Source organism: Ailuropoda melanoleuca, chromosome 5 (genome assembly GCF_002007445.2).
Source record: "Ailuropoda melanoleuca isolate Jingjing chromosome 5, ASM200744v2, whole genome shotgun sequence".
Taxonomy (NCBI): Eukaryota; Metazoa; Chordata; class Mammalia; order Carnivora; family Ursidae; genus Ailuropoda; species Ailuropoda melanoleuca.
In genome coordinates, this window is record NC_048222.1 from 9,598,246 (window position 1) to 9,614,908 (window position 16,663).

General features: G+C 37.7%; 1 protein-coding gene across 1 annotated transcript in view; it reads right to left on the minus strand.

Moving 5' to 3' along the window:
- RBM24 (RNA binding motif protein 24) overlaps positions 1-16,663 on the minus strand; it is a 78,512-nt gene that overhangs the window by 4,886 nt on the left and 56,963 nt on the right. The window lies entirely within an intron of this gene.

Sequence of the window (16,663 nt, forward strand, 5' to 3'; positions counted from 1 at the left end):
CTTAGTAAGGATTTCTCACTTATCTACCCACCTATGTCCTGACCCAGCATCTATGAAAGAGAGAGAACTCTTTGATGGCTATGCTACATGGTCTGATTTTCTCTGACATGGAAGAGTTAGACTGAGCTTGGCTTTGATCCAGCAGATACTGAGTATGGCAGAGCTGGCCACATCACATAGCCTTGGGGACATCACCTCCAAGCCACCTTCCCCTCCACCATTAACCACACCCAGCCATCTTTTTTCCAATGTGAGGATTCTTAGTTATTATTTTGATGGTCTGTCCACCCACAAATGCGGGGGTGAGGGAAGGGTGAACACGAAGTCGAGCGATGAACTATAAATAGAAGAAAGTGAAGGTGAACAGTATCAGTTTCCCTAGTGCCACAGACACCCAAAATGACCCTTGTTATATGTTCAGTGAACAGAGATTTTTAACCTGGGATCTCTAGACAGGCTTCAGGAATCTGTGAGCTCCGTGAACAAGATGTAATGTTTTAGGTTTCTGCATTTATCTGAGAAGATGATCCATAGCTTTTATCATATTTTTTTAGAGTCAGCTCTGAAAAAAATTCAGATCAGTGTCTAAACATTGGTCAAAATATCAGTGATTTACAAAAGCGTAAAAGTGAGACAAATGGTTCCTCCCCGCCTTTGCTATCCGAGTCCCACAGCAAAGCCAACATCTCAATGTCAGGTGAACACAGGTTCTGGTTCTCTCCAGAGCCCAGGCCCAAAGCAGCTTCACTTAGCAGAATCATCCAGGCAGATCGTTTTTGGTAGGTTTAACCTTTTGGGAATAACTTCTTTTTTTAAAGAGCATCTTGTGATGGTCCTACCTTAACTCAAAAGGATAATTGACTAATCCCAGGCAATGAGGCGGCATGGGTGAGGTTGAGAGGCATTTGAGAAGGTGAAGGGGGCTGGTAGACACCACTGCAACCACAGGGCATGCCTCTAATAACCCACTTTGTGGATAAGATGTCCCTGCATGAAAATTTTATGTAACTAGAAATAGAGAAGACTGCTGGTCTTAAACCTAAGGATTCTTTTTATATTCCACTGACTCGTTGGAGCTATTCCTAAACCCTCCAGTCCATATTAATCTCTTCCTTCATTGAATACCTTTGAAATATGTAGTTTATTCATTAAATTAGAAAGAAATTTCCCTCTTAAATATTTTTTCTGCTGTCTACTTTCCAAGTTTTCTCTAACTGTATTTAAATGCCTAAAAGCAGAACCATACCTATCTCAAATTTATTTTTGTATCATTATGCAATGCTAAGGAAAAGGCTGCCCATATCCTCTTCCTCTTGGCATGTGTTAACAACCTCTATTTACCTGTTACCCAGTTACCCTCGTGCTGGGCACACCTGCGCCGCTATGCACAATGGCCCTAACCAAGGGCTGTGCGGTCAGTGGTCAGTACACAAGTTCATTGATCTGCTTACTGACACAAATCCGGACCTAAAGTCAGAGCTCAGAGAAATTGACAAGTTTGTCCACAATAGTGTGGGGAAAAAAAAAACCAACAACCAAACTTTAGCAAAAAGTGCTTAGTGTATTTTTTTAATTACAATTATTATGAAGAAATAAGATAATGGCTTTGAAAACAGAATAAGAGAAAAGCCCGATTAAAAAGTCTAGAGACAGCCTAAGGGAGAGAGATTACCCAAGAGAACTTAAGAGATCCAGAGGCCCATTTGAACCCAGAGTGAGTAGGAAAAAAGTGCAATATGGTATTTAACTTTATACTCTGAGTAAAGAAGGTTTGAGAAGGTGAAATTGCCAGAAGCCAATGGTTAGGTGAGAGTTTATTAGTAAGAAGGCAAGCTTATTCATTCTTCCTTTTGACGTCGTATCTTAAAATAATGAAAATAGAGGATAAATAAAAATAATCACACCATCCTAACACAATATGCAAGTATTTTTGTATTTTTTTCATTTCTTTTCATAACCTCTATGTGATATATGTTGCAGTTTGAAGTTAAAAGCAAAGCCATAATGCATAGCTACAATAGAGAATTAGATTTCAGTTTTTAAAATAAGATTTTGTTTGTTAAGTGGCATATTCCTGCCTCTCATTTAATTATGGAAGAAGTAAGTACTTACACTATTTAGCTACATGATAGGGCGGCTAGTGGTGGCAAAGGAAGAAAAATGGGCGTCTGGAGAAGTCTAGTTAGAACTTAGCCAAAATTAACAACCCCCTTTTAAGTAAAAGGATTGCTACATTATCCATCCACCTGGCACGTGGAGGGCTCTCGCTAGATATGGTTGGACTGCGAACTGCAGCGCCCAACACGAAAGGAACAATCTGGAAAGTGTGCATTGTCTAGAAGAAACTTTCCTTGTTCAAAATAATTTTAAACAAGAAAATAATAATCAGTGGTCCTTATGAATTTAATGTGATGTATATGTAATGCATATTTAGTGTGTATGAAATACAAATATGTTTAATACCTACAAAATAAAGAGTGGGTTGACCCACAATCTCATGGAATCTCCAAGTTGGCAAGTGGAAAATTCCAAAACAATAACTTTCCTTCCAAGGAGGTATATTCCTAGTCAGGGCACCTGAAAGCTTTTATTTATTTATTTATTTATTTATTTATTTATTTATTTATTTATTTATTTTTAAAGATTTTATTGATTTATTTGAGAGAGAGTGAGCGTGAGTGGGGCAGGGTGGGGGAGGGGAGAGAGGCGGAGGAGGAAGCAGACTCCCTGCTGAGTAGGGAGCCAGCAAAGCGGCTCCGATCCTAGGACCCTGAGAACGTGACCGGAGCCCAAGGCAGACGGTTAACCGGCTGAGCCTCCCAGGTGCCCCTGAAAACTTTTTACAATGTACGACTGTAGATGTCCAAGTTTCTGCCTGTTTTAGTCCACTCCTCGTCAACAACACAGGAAGGATTAACTTCAAATAATTTTCCTGGCCAGATCTCACACTTGGAAAATAGCGTTCTATTGATTTTCATGCATTCTTCAGGTTTGTTTGTATTGGTTTGTTTTTTGAAACAATGCAATCTGGATTAAGTATGTTGTCATGATCTTGAGAAAAATAATAAGGCTGATTTAAAACCTGATCCTTCTTTTTGACCCCTCAAAGCATCTGACATCGACAAAAATATGATCCAGTTGTTTCTCATCGGATGTAAGGGGTAGAGTCATGAGTTATTTCGGCATCTGATCTCCACGAAAGGAAGATCTATGAGCCATCTTGCCCAATTCTGCTCGGAGCAGCGAGCACTTGTCTCCTCCTCCTCTCCCCCACACTTCCCATCCTAGATTATCTCCATCATCCTGTGACTGAAGGAGAAAATAACTCCCCAGCTGTCGGTGGCTTTCTCAGCTGCCAACACAAAAGCCTGATCCTACAGAGGGAAATTCCTGAATTAAGGAAACAGTCACCATACAAACTTTTGGTTACACCATCTGGGCTTCTGGTGGTAGTAGTGGGGGCGGGGGGGAGGGGGTGCCTCTGCCTGCACCCACCAAGGCTTCCGGAAGGACGTCTGAGCCTTCAGAGAAGGCTTGGCTTTCTTAGGTTATTCTTTGAGCTTCCGCATGACTGTTCTTTTGAATGAGATCTTATGTGGGACTAAAACCATCAGCATCTGGCTTTCATATGATACAGAGAGAGCATACCTGTTCATCTTACCCCATTTCCAAACTCCTCTGGATCCTGTCAAATCTGTTAATAGTCAGTGATCTGGTGGTAGGAGGAAGGGGGCAGCTCTAAGTGAGGAGTGGGACCTTGCTTAGCCTTGGTCTTCTCAGCTTCTGCTTTTGAGGCATCAGTGGGGCCGGAGGCTGGAGAAAGCAGAGGGGCAGCAAATGACAGGGGAAAGCTAGGAGACCCATGGATCCATCTGGCAGTGCATGCATGGTGGAAGGCTCCAGAAGAGGCAGCAGGAAAGGGGTGGGGTGCTGTGCGTGACAGAGGATAGACAGAGCCGGAGCCAGGACCAGCCCATGACACCGGCTGCATTGCAGGTGCTGCTGGGGGTGTGGAACCGAGACCTGGCTAGAAGGAACACTTTCCGGTCCCCCGTCTGTGACCACAGGGCAGGTCTCACTGAAAGTTGTCCTGAATCGAAACTGAAGGAACCTAGAGAGGCTACACTTTAGGTTTTCTGTTTTAAGAATAATAAAAGCATGAGTGGGTGAAAGTCTGCATTTTTGGAACTTTAATAAGTATCTCACAACAATGTTGTGGATTTCTCCCAGTGGTGATGAAATAATAGTGGATGAAAAGAAAAATGAATGTAACCTCTGCAGATGCCATAAATGGGAAGGGAGAGAATTCTACAGTACAGAGTGGGGCAGAGTTTCTATTTCCAGTTTTCTGACATAATGAAGAAGAAGGAGAATACTGGGGTCTTAAATCTAAGTTGACTTTGAAAAAAAAGTGACGAATACCTTACTTCTCACAGATGCAGCAATGAAAATTCATCCTTCACTCAACAAAACTTGATCTTCAGACAAGTCTTAAATGATTTACTATACCCTCGTAAAGAGTATCAAAGAGATCCATAAAATAAGACCAGGCTGCCCACATTTTTTAAAAAGTAGCTACAGAAATTCTGAATGACTGTGTGGTGCCGTCCAAACATATCTGATGGTTGATAAGTCTTCTGAACTTATAATTAGACACTTGAAATTTGTTGTTTGGATTCGGTACATTTCTTCAGATGATTCAACTACAGAATGAAGCTCTTTTTAGAGGCATGAAAACCCATATTTTAAAATCTGATAACTGTATTTTTCTTTATCCTAACTTTTTTAAAAAAAGATTTATTTATTTATTTGAGAGAGCGAGAGTACGCATGTGCGCATGCCCAGAGGGGAGGGGCAGATGGAGAGGGAGAATCTCAAGCAGATTCCACACTGAGCACTGAGCCCAAAGTGGGGCTCAAGCTCATAAACCCAAGGTCATGACCTGAGTCAAAACCAAGAGTTGGTCACCTAACCGGCTGTGCCACCCAGGCACCCCTCTTTATTCTAATTTCTATAACTCAGAAGACATTCCTGTGTCTGATTTTTCCTGTATTCGGAAATTCTACATGAAGTCCAACGTGGTAATTAATAAGGATTGCAATGAAAAATAACTTTAATTATAACTCTCTTACAATCTAAAAACAATTGATGTCAGGAAGTCGCTGGTTACTGACATGTTGAGTCGTCATCTTCCGGATTACATCCAAACCAGAACCTGAATAAAACTTGCTAAGAACAGCAACACCACAAGCCTTTCATTTATTTTGATCTGATTCCAAATATCCATTGACAGATCCGTGCCCTCCCACCTCCCCAAAGACAGAGAACTGGTTGCAAATTGGAGCAAGTCCTGACATAGATTTGCATTTTCCAGGATTCTTCAAAGCACCAGTAAGAGCTCCATGGCCTCCCACAGAGTGGCCAAAAATAGCCAATTTTCCATGGTCCACTGGAAAATTGGCATTTATCAGTGAGGGAAGCTTATTCATTATGTAAGGGTACATTCTGTAGATGGTTTTTCAACCATCCACATAAAATCCAGCTCTAGTGCCAAAGTCCCAGAGCTCATCTTTCCCTCGTGTCTGGAGCAGTGATGACCAGGCTGTGTGCTGAGCCCATTTGATGAAGGCTGATTGACTAGCATCTGCTCTGTGCATTTGAAGATCTGCAGTCAGTGGAATTCAGTGACTCCCCTCATGTCTGGCTTTAGAAGCAGGCAGACAGCAAATTTCATTTTGCCTGTGAGTTCAAACCTGTCATGTTCAAATAGCTTCAGCAGCTCTCCAGAGAGCAGCGCTGTCCGAAAGAACTTTCTGTATTCATGTAGGTGTCCATCTAAGATTGACTTGAGAAGTCTGGGTATTCTTCCCTCCTCCTCTCCTCCTGCTTCATCTCCCAGAGCAGAAGCCTCCTTGACCACTGGCAAGCATCATTTTTATCAGTTATCTTTTGGTGAGGATGGAAAAATTCAGATGGTGATCAGACAGGGAAAGAATGACAATGAAACACATCTGGAAGCAACAAGTGCTCTAGAGCTGCTCTGTTCAATATGGTAGCACTAGACACATGCGCTATTATAATTTCAATTCAAGTTAACTGAATTTATGAATAAATTAAAATAAAATAAAATGTACAATGTAGCTCTTCACTAGACACATTTCAAGTGTTCAATAGCCACGTGTGGCTGGGGACTACCATTTTGGACAGTGTAGCACTTGGCCATTCGATAGGGGAAAAAGAGCTGAGAGGAGAAAAGCCATCCCTGATGACTTAAGTGGCACATCTCTGACATTCTTCCTCAACATCATCACCATCATCTGATGCTTCTAGGTCTTAAAATCCACAGGTCTACAGTCTAAACTCACCAATGTGGCTTCTTTTCTACGTAATATGTTTATATGATAAGGAGGCTAAATGCTTTTCAGATATTGTTAGGGTCATTTTTTTTAACAGCTTTTAAAGAAGGGTAATTGACTCAAAATAAATAGCACAGATTTAAACTGGATAATTTGATACATTTGGACATCTCTTTATGTCTGCAAAACCATCACCATAATCAAGATAATGAATGTATCCATCATCCCCAAGAGTTTCTTCTTGCTTCTTGTAATCTCTCTCTCCTGTCCCTCCATGTCACTTCTCTCATTTCCAGGCACCCACTGATTGACTTTCTGTTACTGTTGACTAGTCTCCAATTTCTAGAATTTTACATAAGTGAAATCATATAGTTTATATATATATATATATAATTTTTTTACATAAGTGAAATCATATAGTATATATATATATATATAACTTTTTGGTTGAGCTTTTTTCACTCAGCAAAATTATTTTGAGAATTTTACATAATTGAAATCATATATATATATACATATATATAATTTTTTTGTGGTTGGGTTTTTTTCACTCAGCAAAATTATTTTGAGATTCATCCTGTTTATTTTTTTTTATTGTTGAGTAGTATTCCATTTTAGGTAATCTCTCAATTTATTTATCCATCTGCATGCTGATGGACTTGTTTCCAGTCTGGAGCTATTACAGATGAAACCACCATGAATGTGTGTGCGTGTAGGTCTTCGTATGAACATATGCTTTCCTTTCTCTCAAGTAAACACCTAGAGTGGAATGATTGGGTCATAGGGCACATGTATTTTGAAACTTTTAAAGAAACTGCCAAAATGTTTTCCAGATTGGTTGTGCCATTTCATATTCCCAGGAGAAGAGTATATGAATTCTGGGGCTGCTATATCCTCATCAATTCTTGGTATGTTTAGTCTTTCAAATTTAAAACACACTAATAGAGGTGTAGTGGTATCTCATGGTGAGATTTCAACTTTGAAATAAAAAGTCCATATTGTTCACTTTTCAAGATTTATTTCTTCATTTGACAGGCCTGTTTTGAGTATATGACACTGATTTCTTGTTACTTTTCTTATTAAATTTATCAAAGTGATGGGTTATTGATTTTTTTGGAAATATATGAAATAAATAACATCAATTTTTACCCCATGGTGAGATCTGAACTAGGGGAATTAAAAAGAAAGAATGGAGAAGAGAGATCTTTTTCTAGATCCAGAAACAATCCTCTTCATATTCTGGATTACCCTGTGGTTGTTTGGATAATCTACTATCCTTATATTTCACTTACGAAGCCCTATAAGAGGATTCATAAAGCATAGTGATGGTTTTGCATAAAGGAAAGAATTTGTTTAAAGTTAACTTTAAAAAGATTTAAAAAAAAATAAACACACTCTTGATAAAATTTAAATACTACATAAAGAAGAATAAACATAAATGTAAAAATCTTATCCCACACCAGCTACTGCAAATCCTTCCCGTTGTGGTACTGTGCATAATCGTGATTAAGAATGTGTGTCTGGGGTGGGGCACCTGGGTGGCACAGCAGTTAAGCATCTGCCTTCGGCTCAGGGCATGATCCTGGCGTTGTGGGATCGAGCCCCACATCAGGCTCCTCTGCTATGAGCCTGCTTCTTCCTCTCCCACTCCCCCTGCTTGTGTTCCCTCTCTCGCTGGCTGTCTCTCTCTCTGTCAAATGAATAAATAAAATCTTTCAAAAACAAAAAAAAAAGAATGTGTGTCTGAATATTTTTCAAAAATGACTATACCTAAAATAAGCACAGCTAAAGATGTTCAATATCAGTCGTTAAGGAAAGTTAAATTGAAAACATAATGAAGCACCATCCTTGAGAATAGTAAAATAATAATAAAAAAATACTGACAATACTAAATCCTGGCAAACATGTGAGGCAGCTAGAATTCACCCAATGGTTATGAGAAAGCAAAATGGCATGGCCATTTTAGAAGTAAAATGTGGCCGTTTCTTATACTGTCAAGCACATACTTATAATATGGCCCATCAATCCTACACCTAGATAGTCACCCAAATGAGACAAAAACTTACATTTACACAAAAACCTAATCATGGATGTTTCTAGTGGTTTTATTTATAATTACTAAAATCTGGAAACATCCAAAGTCCTTCAACTAGAGAACACATACACAAACTGTGGTCTATCCATATAATGAAATATTACTGAGTGATAAAAAGGAACAAACCACTGATACACCTAGCAACACGGATACATCTAAATATGCTATACTCGCTTAAAGGAGCCAGATTCAAGAGGCTGTATAATGCATAATTCCATTTGTACAACGTTCTGGTGAAGATAAAATATATAAGACAAAAAACACATCACTGGTGGCCGGAGATTAGGGTGAGAATTGGAGTGGACCACATATGGCACAGGAGAGATTTTTGGACTGATACAGCTATTCTATTTTTCAACTGTGAGAGGATCACAGAAATGTATGCATTTGTCAAAAACACTCAGAACTACACACTAAAAAGGGTAGATCTGGGGCGCCTGGGTGGCGCAGTCATTAAGCATCTGCCTTCAGCTCAGGGCGTGATCCCGGTGCTCTGGGATGGAGCCCCACATCAGGCTCCTCCGCTAAGACCCTGCTTCTTCCTCTCCCACTCGCCGTGCTTCTGTTCCCTCTCTCGCTGGCTGTCTCTCTCTGTCAAATAAATAAATAAAATCTTTAAAATAAAATAAAATAAATAAAAAATAAAAAGGTTAGATCTTATTTGTATGTAAATTATATTTTAATTTTTTAAATAGTGAAGAATACATTACCAAAAATGCCTATGCATATACAAGTACGTGTATTTATGTGTGTATCTTTTTTTGGTTTTGTTACACAAAATAAAATAATTGTATAAATTTAATCACGCCACTTGCTTTTTTCATGAAACGGAGTATCTTAGACAGCTTATACTGGCACATCAAGAACCAGTGAGTGGGGGACATTTAGTCTATTTCCAAATTTTTCCTACTTGACAATATTGAAATAAACATGCCTATATGTGTAAGTCTTTTTTCAGATGTTTAAGAAAAATTGTGCGATAGATTCTTTTAAACATAATTATTGAGCCAAAGAATATGCACACTAAAATTTATAACAGATACTGCCAATCACCCACCAAAAAAGTAAACCAAGAGATAAACTTTAAAGGAACAACCAATAAAATTAAATTATTATGTACAGAGGGCAAATAGCCAAAGAGATTAAAAACAAAACAAAATGGTGGGTTTTTCCCCTCAGTTCTGAAATCTGAAGGATTGAGAAAATTGTGACACCATTCACACAAATAGAAAAAGTCATGAGGGCATGGAGGGGGATTAATGACAGGAAGGGAAGGCGATGAGTTGATTTTTAGACCTGTTGGATTTGTGGTGAGTGGAGAATAACCAAATGGACATGTTTAATGGGCAATTAGAAGAGTGTGTCTGAGCTCAGACAAGTGTTCTGGGACAGAAACAAAAGTCCCTTAGCTATTGCTGAATCTGTGATAATTGACATAACACCATATAAGATCTGGGTTTCCAGGATCAATGAGCTCTTCAAGTATAAAGGGAGGAAATGTGAATAACTGAGATTTGTCCCTCATTCAAGTCTGGCAGGTTAAAGAGGTAAAGGAAAAAGAAACACAAAGTTACAAGAGAAAAAGAACCAGGAGAGAACAGCCTTATAGGAACCAAGGACATAGAATTTCAAGGAAAAAGGAAGTGGTCCCCAGTACCTCAGACAGAGCAGCTCTCAGAATGAGAAAGTTGCACAAGCATTCTTATAACTGAACAAATCCTGTGAGGGACCAACGAGTACATTGCTTCACAATAGCATAGGTCTACTGAAAGTCAAGAAGAAGGAGGACTGCATGGAAAAAAGTCTTGTGATTTGTTAATTAATAGGTCACTTAATCACTCCCTGGCAAAGGTGAGATGAGAAGGTGGTGGAATCCAGCCTGCAGGGGGTTATGGAAGGTGACTTGCGAGAAAGTTGTAACAGAAGGCAAACAGAACTCTGGAAAGAGGAAGGTGGAATGACGACTTGAGTGGTAAAAGGTGGTGATCTCAGAACAGTTATGCCTTTCCCACTGTGAGTCAGTGCAGAGCCTTGGCTCATCTGTGTCTTACTCAGGGAGAAGCCTTGGAGCAGCACAAGATGCAGAGGTGAAGGCTAAAACTTGGACCACCGAGATCCAGACACATTAGATGCTAAGTATAATCCCCAGGGTAAGTACAGAAAATAACTAAAAATATATAGTTTAAAAAGTACTAAAATAAAACACAAGTAAATGTCTATCGAATGCAAAAGAAGGCATAATGGATAAATCTAAGAACCGAAAATGGCATAAGGCATACACTGACAAAGGCAAATTGGCAGACATAAATCCTATCAGTAATTACATTAAATATATATGGAGCAAAAGACAGATACTGGAAAAATGTTTTTTTTTTTAAGATTGTATTTATTTATTTGAGAGAGAGACAGAGAGCATGAGCAGAGGGATGGGCAGGGGGAGAGGGAAAAACAGACTCCCCACTGAGCAGGGAGCCCAACCGGAGGTCTCGATCCCAGGACCCCGAGATCATGACCTAAGCCAAAGGCTGACATTTAAACAACTGAGCCACCCGAGTGCCACTGGAAAAATGGGTTTTAAAAACTATCCAAGTACATGTTTTCTACAAGAGGAACACTTAGATTCAAATACACAAGTACTTTGAAAATAAAAGAATGGAAAAAATAATACTGTGCAAACAGTAACCAAATGAGAGCTGTCATTGCTATACTAATAATAGGTAAAATAGGCTTTAAGACAAAAATAGTTACTAAAGAAAAATAAGGGAATTTTCTTTTTTTGTTTTTAAGATTTTATTTATTCATTTGACAGAGAGAGAGACAGCCAGCGAGAGAGGGAACACAAGCAGGGGGAGTGGGAGAGGAAGAAGCAGGCTCTCAGCGGAAGAGCCTGACGTGGGGCTCGATCCCAGAACTCCAGGATCATGCCCTGAGACAAAGGCAGACGCCTAATGACTGAGCCACCCAGGCGCCCCAAGAAGGGAATTTTCTAATGAGGAAGCATCAATCCAGGAAGAAGATATAACCAAAGGAAACACACACACCTAGCAATAGAGCACCAAAACACGAGAAGCAAAAACTGACATTTTTTTTTAGAATGGAAGGGAGATAGAGAACTCAACAATAATAGGTGGAGACTTCAATATTCCATTTTCAGTAATAGAGAGAACAACTAGAAAACAACAAGGAAATAAAAGACTTGAACTGTACTGTAAACCAACTTCAGGGGCACCTGGGTGGCTCAGTCAGTTAAGTGCCGGCCGGTCTTCAGCTCAGGTCATGATCCCAGGTCAGGCTCCCCCACTCAGCAGGGAGTCTGATCTCCCTCTCCCTCTGATGCTGCCCCCCTGCTTGTGCTCTAGCGTTCTTGCGCTCTGTCTCTCTCTCAAATGAATAAATCAAAAACAAAAACAACTTGAATTTGCAAATACCTAAAGAACACTGTACTCCAAAATAGCAGAATAGAATACACATTCTTTTCAATTACACTTGGAACATGTTTCTAGAGAAAGCATTTTATCTAGGATAGAACATATGTTAGGCCAAAAAAACCAAACCTTGATGAATTTAAATGAATTGAAATTATATAAGCTATGTTTTCTGGCCACAATGGAATGAAATTAGAAATTAATAACAAAAGGAATTTGTCACCTATACATTGAAATTAAACATTCCACTCCTTAATAACCAATAAGTCAAAGAAGAAATCATGAGGGAAACTAGAAAATACTTTGGGATGAAAGAAAAGAACACAAGACCAAAGTTAAAGGATGTAGCCAATGAAGTTCTTAGAAAGAAATTTATAGTTGTACATGTCCACATGAAAAAGAAGCAATCAATCAATAATTGAATCTCTTCCTTAAGAAAGTAAAAAAAAAAATCTTAGTGTAAAATAAGGAGAGAGAAGGAAATAATAAAGATTAGAGCAGAAATAAATAAAATGGGGCATCTGGATGGTACAGTCAATAGAGCATCCAACTTTTGATGGGGGCTCAGGTCATGATCTCAGGGTTGTGAGACTGAGCCCCTTGTGGGGCTCCCTGCTCAGCAGGGAGTCTGCTTGCGATTCCCTCTCTACCTCTCCCTCTGACCATCCCCCTGCTCTCTCTCTTTTGCTCTCTTTCTGTCGAATAAATAAATAAAATCTTTTTTAAAAAAAGAAAGAAAGAATAGAAAAACAAGGGGGGAAATCAATGAAACCAAAAGTAATTTCCTTGGAAAGATTAAAAAAGACAAGGTTCCAATGACTAAAATTAGGAAGGGAAGGGAGGATCTTATTATCAATCTTACAGAAATAAAAAAGGATTATACAGAACTAGTGTGAACAATTATATACTAACCAAATAAATAACCTAGATGAAATTGACAAGTTCCTAGAAAGACACAAAGCTGACTTAAGAACAAAAAAATCTAAATTGATCTATAAAAAGAGATATTGAATTAGTATTTAAAATCTTCCCACAAAGAGAAGTCCAAGTCCTGATGGCTTCAATTGTGAATTTTATCAAATAGTTTTAAATACAAATACAATATAAATACACACAATATAAATTCTTCACAAACTCTTTAAGAAAATAGTGCTAGGTAGAGAACATTGCTCAATTCATTCTATGAGGTCAGTATGAATTCGATACCAAAAGCAGAGAAAGACATTCCCCCCAAAAAAGAAAAAAAAAAAGCATATGATCCTCTTTATAGATGCAGGAAAAAAATCTGACTAAATCCAACTCCACTGTGATACAAAAAACATTCAACAAACCAGAAACAGAAGAAATCTTTCTCAACCTGATAAAGGGCATCTACAAACAAATAAGCAAACAAACAACAAAACCACACACACACCTAGCATCATACCTAACGATGAAGGGCTGAAAGCTTTTTCTCTGAGGCCTGAGAAAAGACAAAGCTGTCTATTCTCACCATTTCTGTTCAACATTGTACTGGAGGTAATAACCAGGGCAATAAGACAAAAAGGCACCTAGATTGATGGGAAGGAGTAGAAGGAAGGAGGCAAGTAGAAGTATCTCTACTTGAAGTAAAACTATCTCTATCTGAAGATGACATGATCTGGTATATAGAAAATCCTAAGAAAGGCGCACACACAAAAAAACTATTACAACTAATACATAAGTTCAGCGCGACTGAAGGATACAGTATTAGCATACAAAAAATCCATTTTATTTTTAGCACTGGAAATTCTGAAAATGAAACAAGGAATTAATTCCATTTACAATAGCATCAGAAACAAAAATATTTAAAAATAAATTTAACTAAAAAAGTGCAAGATTTGTACACTGAAAATGACAAAACATTATTTGAAGAACTTACAGAGGATCCAAGGAAATGGAAAGACATCCCATATTCATGGATTAAAGAGCTCAATATTGTTAAGATAACAATACCCTCAAATCAACTGACAGATTTAACATAATGAAACCACTTTGGAAAACAGTTTGGCAGTTCCTCATAATGCTAAATATAGATTTTCTGTATGCCCGAGCCATTCCACATTTAGGTAACTACTCAAGGGATATGAAAACCCATGGTCATATAAAAAGTTGTATGTTAATGTCCATGGCAACATTATTCATAATACCCCAAAAGTGGAAATGATCTAAATATCCATCAAAGGATGAATGGATAACACAAAATGTTATTCATTCATACTATAGAATATTATTCAGCCCTAAGGAAATGAAGTATGGATATAGGATAAAACGTGGATAAACCTTGAAGATATTATGCTGAGTGAAAGAAGCCAGACACACACGCAAAAACCACATAGTGTACAACTGCATTCATATGAAATGTTCAGAACAGGCAAATCCATAGAGACAGAAATTAGATTGGTGATTGCCAGGGACTAGAGGAGGTCAAAATGGGGAATAATTATGAATGGGTATAGAGTTTATTTTGGGGTTTTCTAGGATTAGGTTTTTTTGAGTCAATTTTTGTATATGGAACAATGCAAAGATTTAACTTTATTTTTTTTCTTCTGGATATCCAGTTTTCCCAGCACCCTCTGTTGAAAAGACTCTTCTTTCCCCTTTGAACGGTCTTGGTAACACTTTCTGAAGTCGTTTGACCATATATATAATTTAATTCTGGGCTTTCTGTTCTCTTTCATTCATCTATATGTCTATCTCTATGTCAGTACCACGCTGGTATTTTTTTTTAAGTTTTTTTAGTAATCTCTACACCCAACACATGGCTCAAACTCATGACCCTAAGATCAAGAGTCACAGGCTCTCCCAAGTGAGCCAGCCAGGCACTCCCACACTGTTTTGATTACTGTAGCTTTGTAATAAGTTTTGAAACCAGAAAATATGAGATCAACTTTGTGTTTTTCAAGATGATTTTGGCTCTTCTAGCTCTCTTGAGGTTCCATACAAATTTTAGGATGGATTTTTCTATTTCTAGAAAAAATATCATGGGGATTTTGACAGGAATTGCATTGAGTTTTGATAGGAATTGCAAAGATCACTTTGGGTAGTAATAAGTTTTCCAATTCATGAACATAGGATGTGTTTCTATTTATTGGTGTTTTCTCTAATTTCTTTCAGCAATATTTTGTAGCTTTTAGTGTACAATTCTTTTGGTTAAGTTTATTCCTGAGTATTTTTTTCTTTTTAATGATTATATACATTGAATTATTTCCTTAATTATCTTTTCAGATTGCCCACTGTTAGTGTATAGAAATATGACTGATTTTTGAGAGTTGATTTTGTATCCTGCAACTTTGCTGAATTTATTTACTAGTTCTAACATTGTGTGTGTGTGTGTGTGTGTGATTGTTAGGGTTTTCTGCATACAAGATCACAATGTCTGTAAACAGGAATAATTTTACTTCTTCCTTTCAAATTTGGATGCCTTTTAATTCTTTTTCTTACCTAATTGCTCTGGCTAGGACTTCCAGTACCATGTTGAATAGAAGTGGCAAAAGTGGACATCCTACTTTTGTTCCTGATCTTGGAAGAAAAGTTTTCAGTCTTTCATCATTGAGTATGATACTAGCTATGGGTTTTCATAAATGGCCTTTATTATGTTGAGGTAATTTCCTCTCATTCCTAGAATGCTGAGTGTTTTTTTTCACAAAAGGTGCTGAGTTTTGCCAAATGCTTTTTCTGCAGCAGTTGAGGTGAGTTTTGTTTTTCACTCTATTAATGTGGTATATACAAGTTTTTGATCGGCAGACTAGCTGATATTGAAAGGTGAGCTAGTACAGTATTTACCATAATAAATAATTTAGACTACTTGAGAAATCATTCAGCTCTGTCCGTGTTTTTCTTGCTTATAATTTTTTTCTTGTAAGATTATTTTTAATGATTATGGAAGGCCATTTTTCTCATTTTATAAAACTGAAAGTATTTTGGAGAGGCATAAAATGAACTGGTAATAAAAAACTAGAATGAACTATTTGGAGAAACTACTTATTACTTTAAAGAAAACTCTTGAGATGATTTCAAACTTGTGAAACAATGTAATTATGTAACACTTTAATGGATCTATTCAATTGTGTGATAGATATGTAATTTTCTCATTCTGGAAGTTTTTAAGCTCTTGATATTTTGAAATTTAACTTTCTCTTTAAAAGTAATAAAGCTGGCATAGTTGTATCAGTGATGTCCTCAACAGTCCAACAAATGGTAGGAACAGTGAAGTGCGTCTTTGGAGCAGCAGTCCTCAAAACAAATACAAGCTAATACACACGTAACTGAAAGTTTTCCAGTAGTCACACTTTTAATAATAAAAAAGGGTGAAATTAATTTTAATGTTTTATTTAACTCAATCTATTCTAAATATTACTTTAACATGTAATCATTTACTTTTCTGTGAAATTTAATTTTGAGATTCTTATTTGTATGAAATCTTTAAAACACAGTATGCACTTTACATTACAACACATCTCAAGCTGTACAGGGGTTTCTTGAGTGCTCAATAAAAACACGTAGCTTGGGTTGTGGTACGACTTTAAAGTTCTACACTTACTGAATTTGTAAGAGCAGAATTTGCGCAACCATGAAATCTCATTATGGAATACTTGGCTATATCTTAGCATAATAATTGTGAAGACCCTCCAGGGAGGGCGAGACTGAGGGTCAATGAGAAATGGTTACATCATTATTTGCTTAGTATTTGGGGTCTATTGCCAGCCCTCAGAAGTCCTTGGATAGACTGTTTACTTACAATCACAGGGGTGTTTTTTCTGATTTTT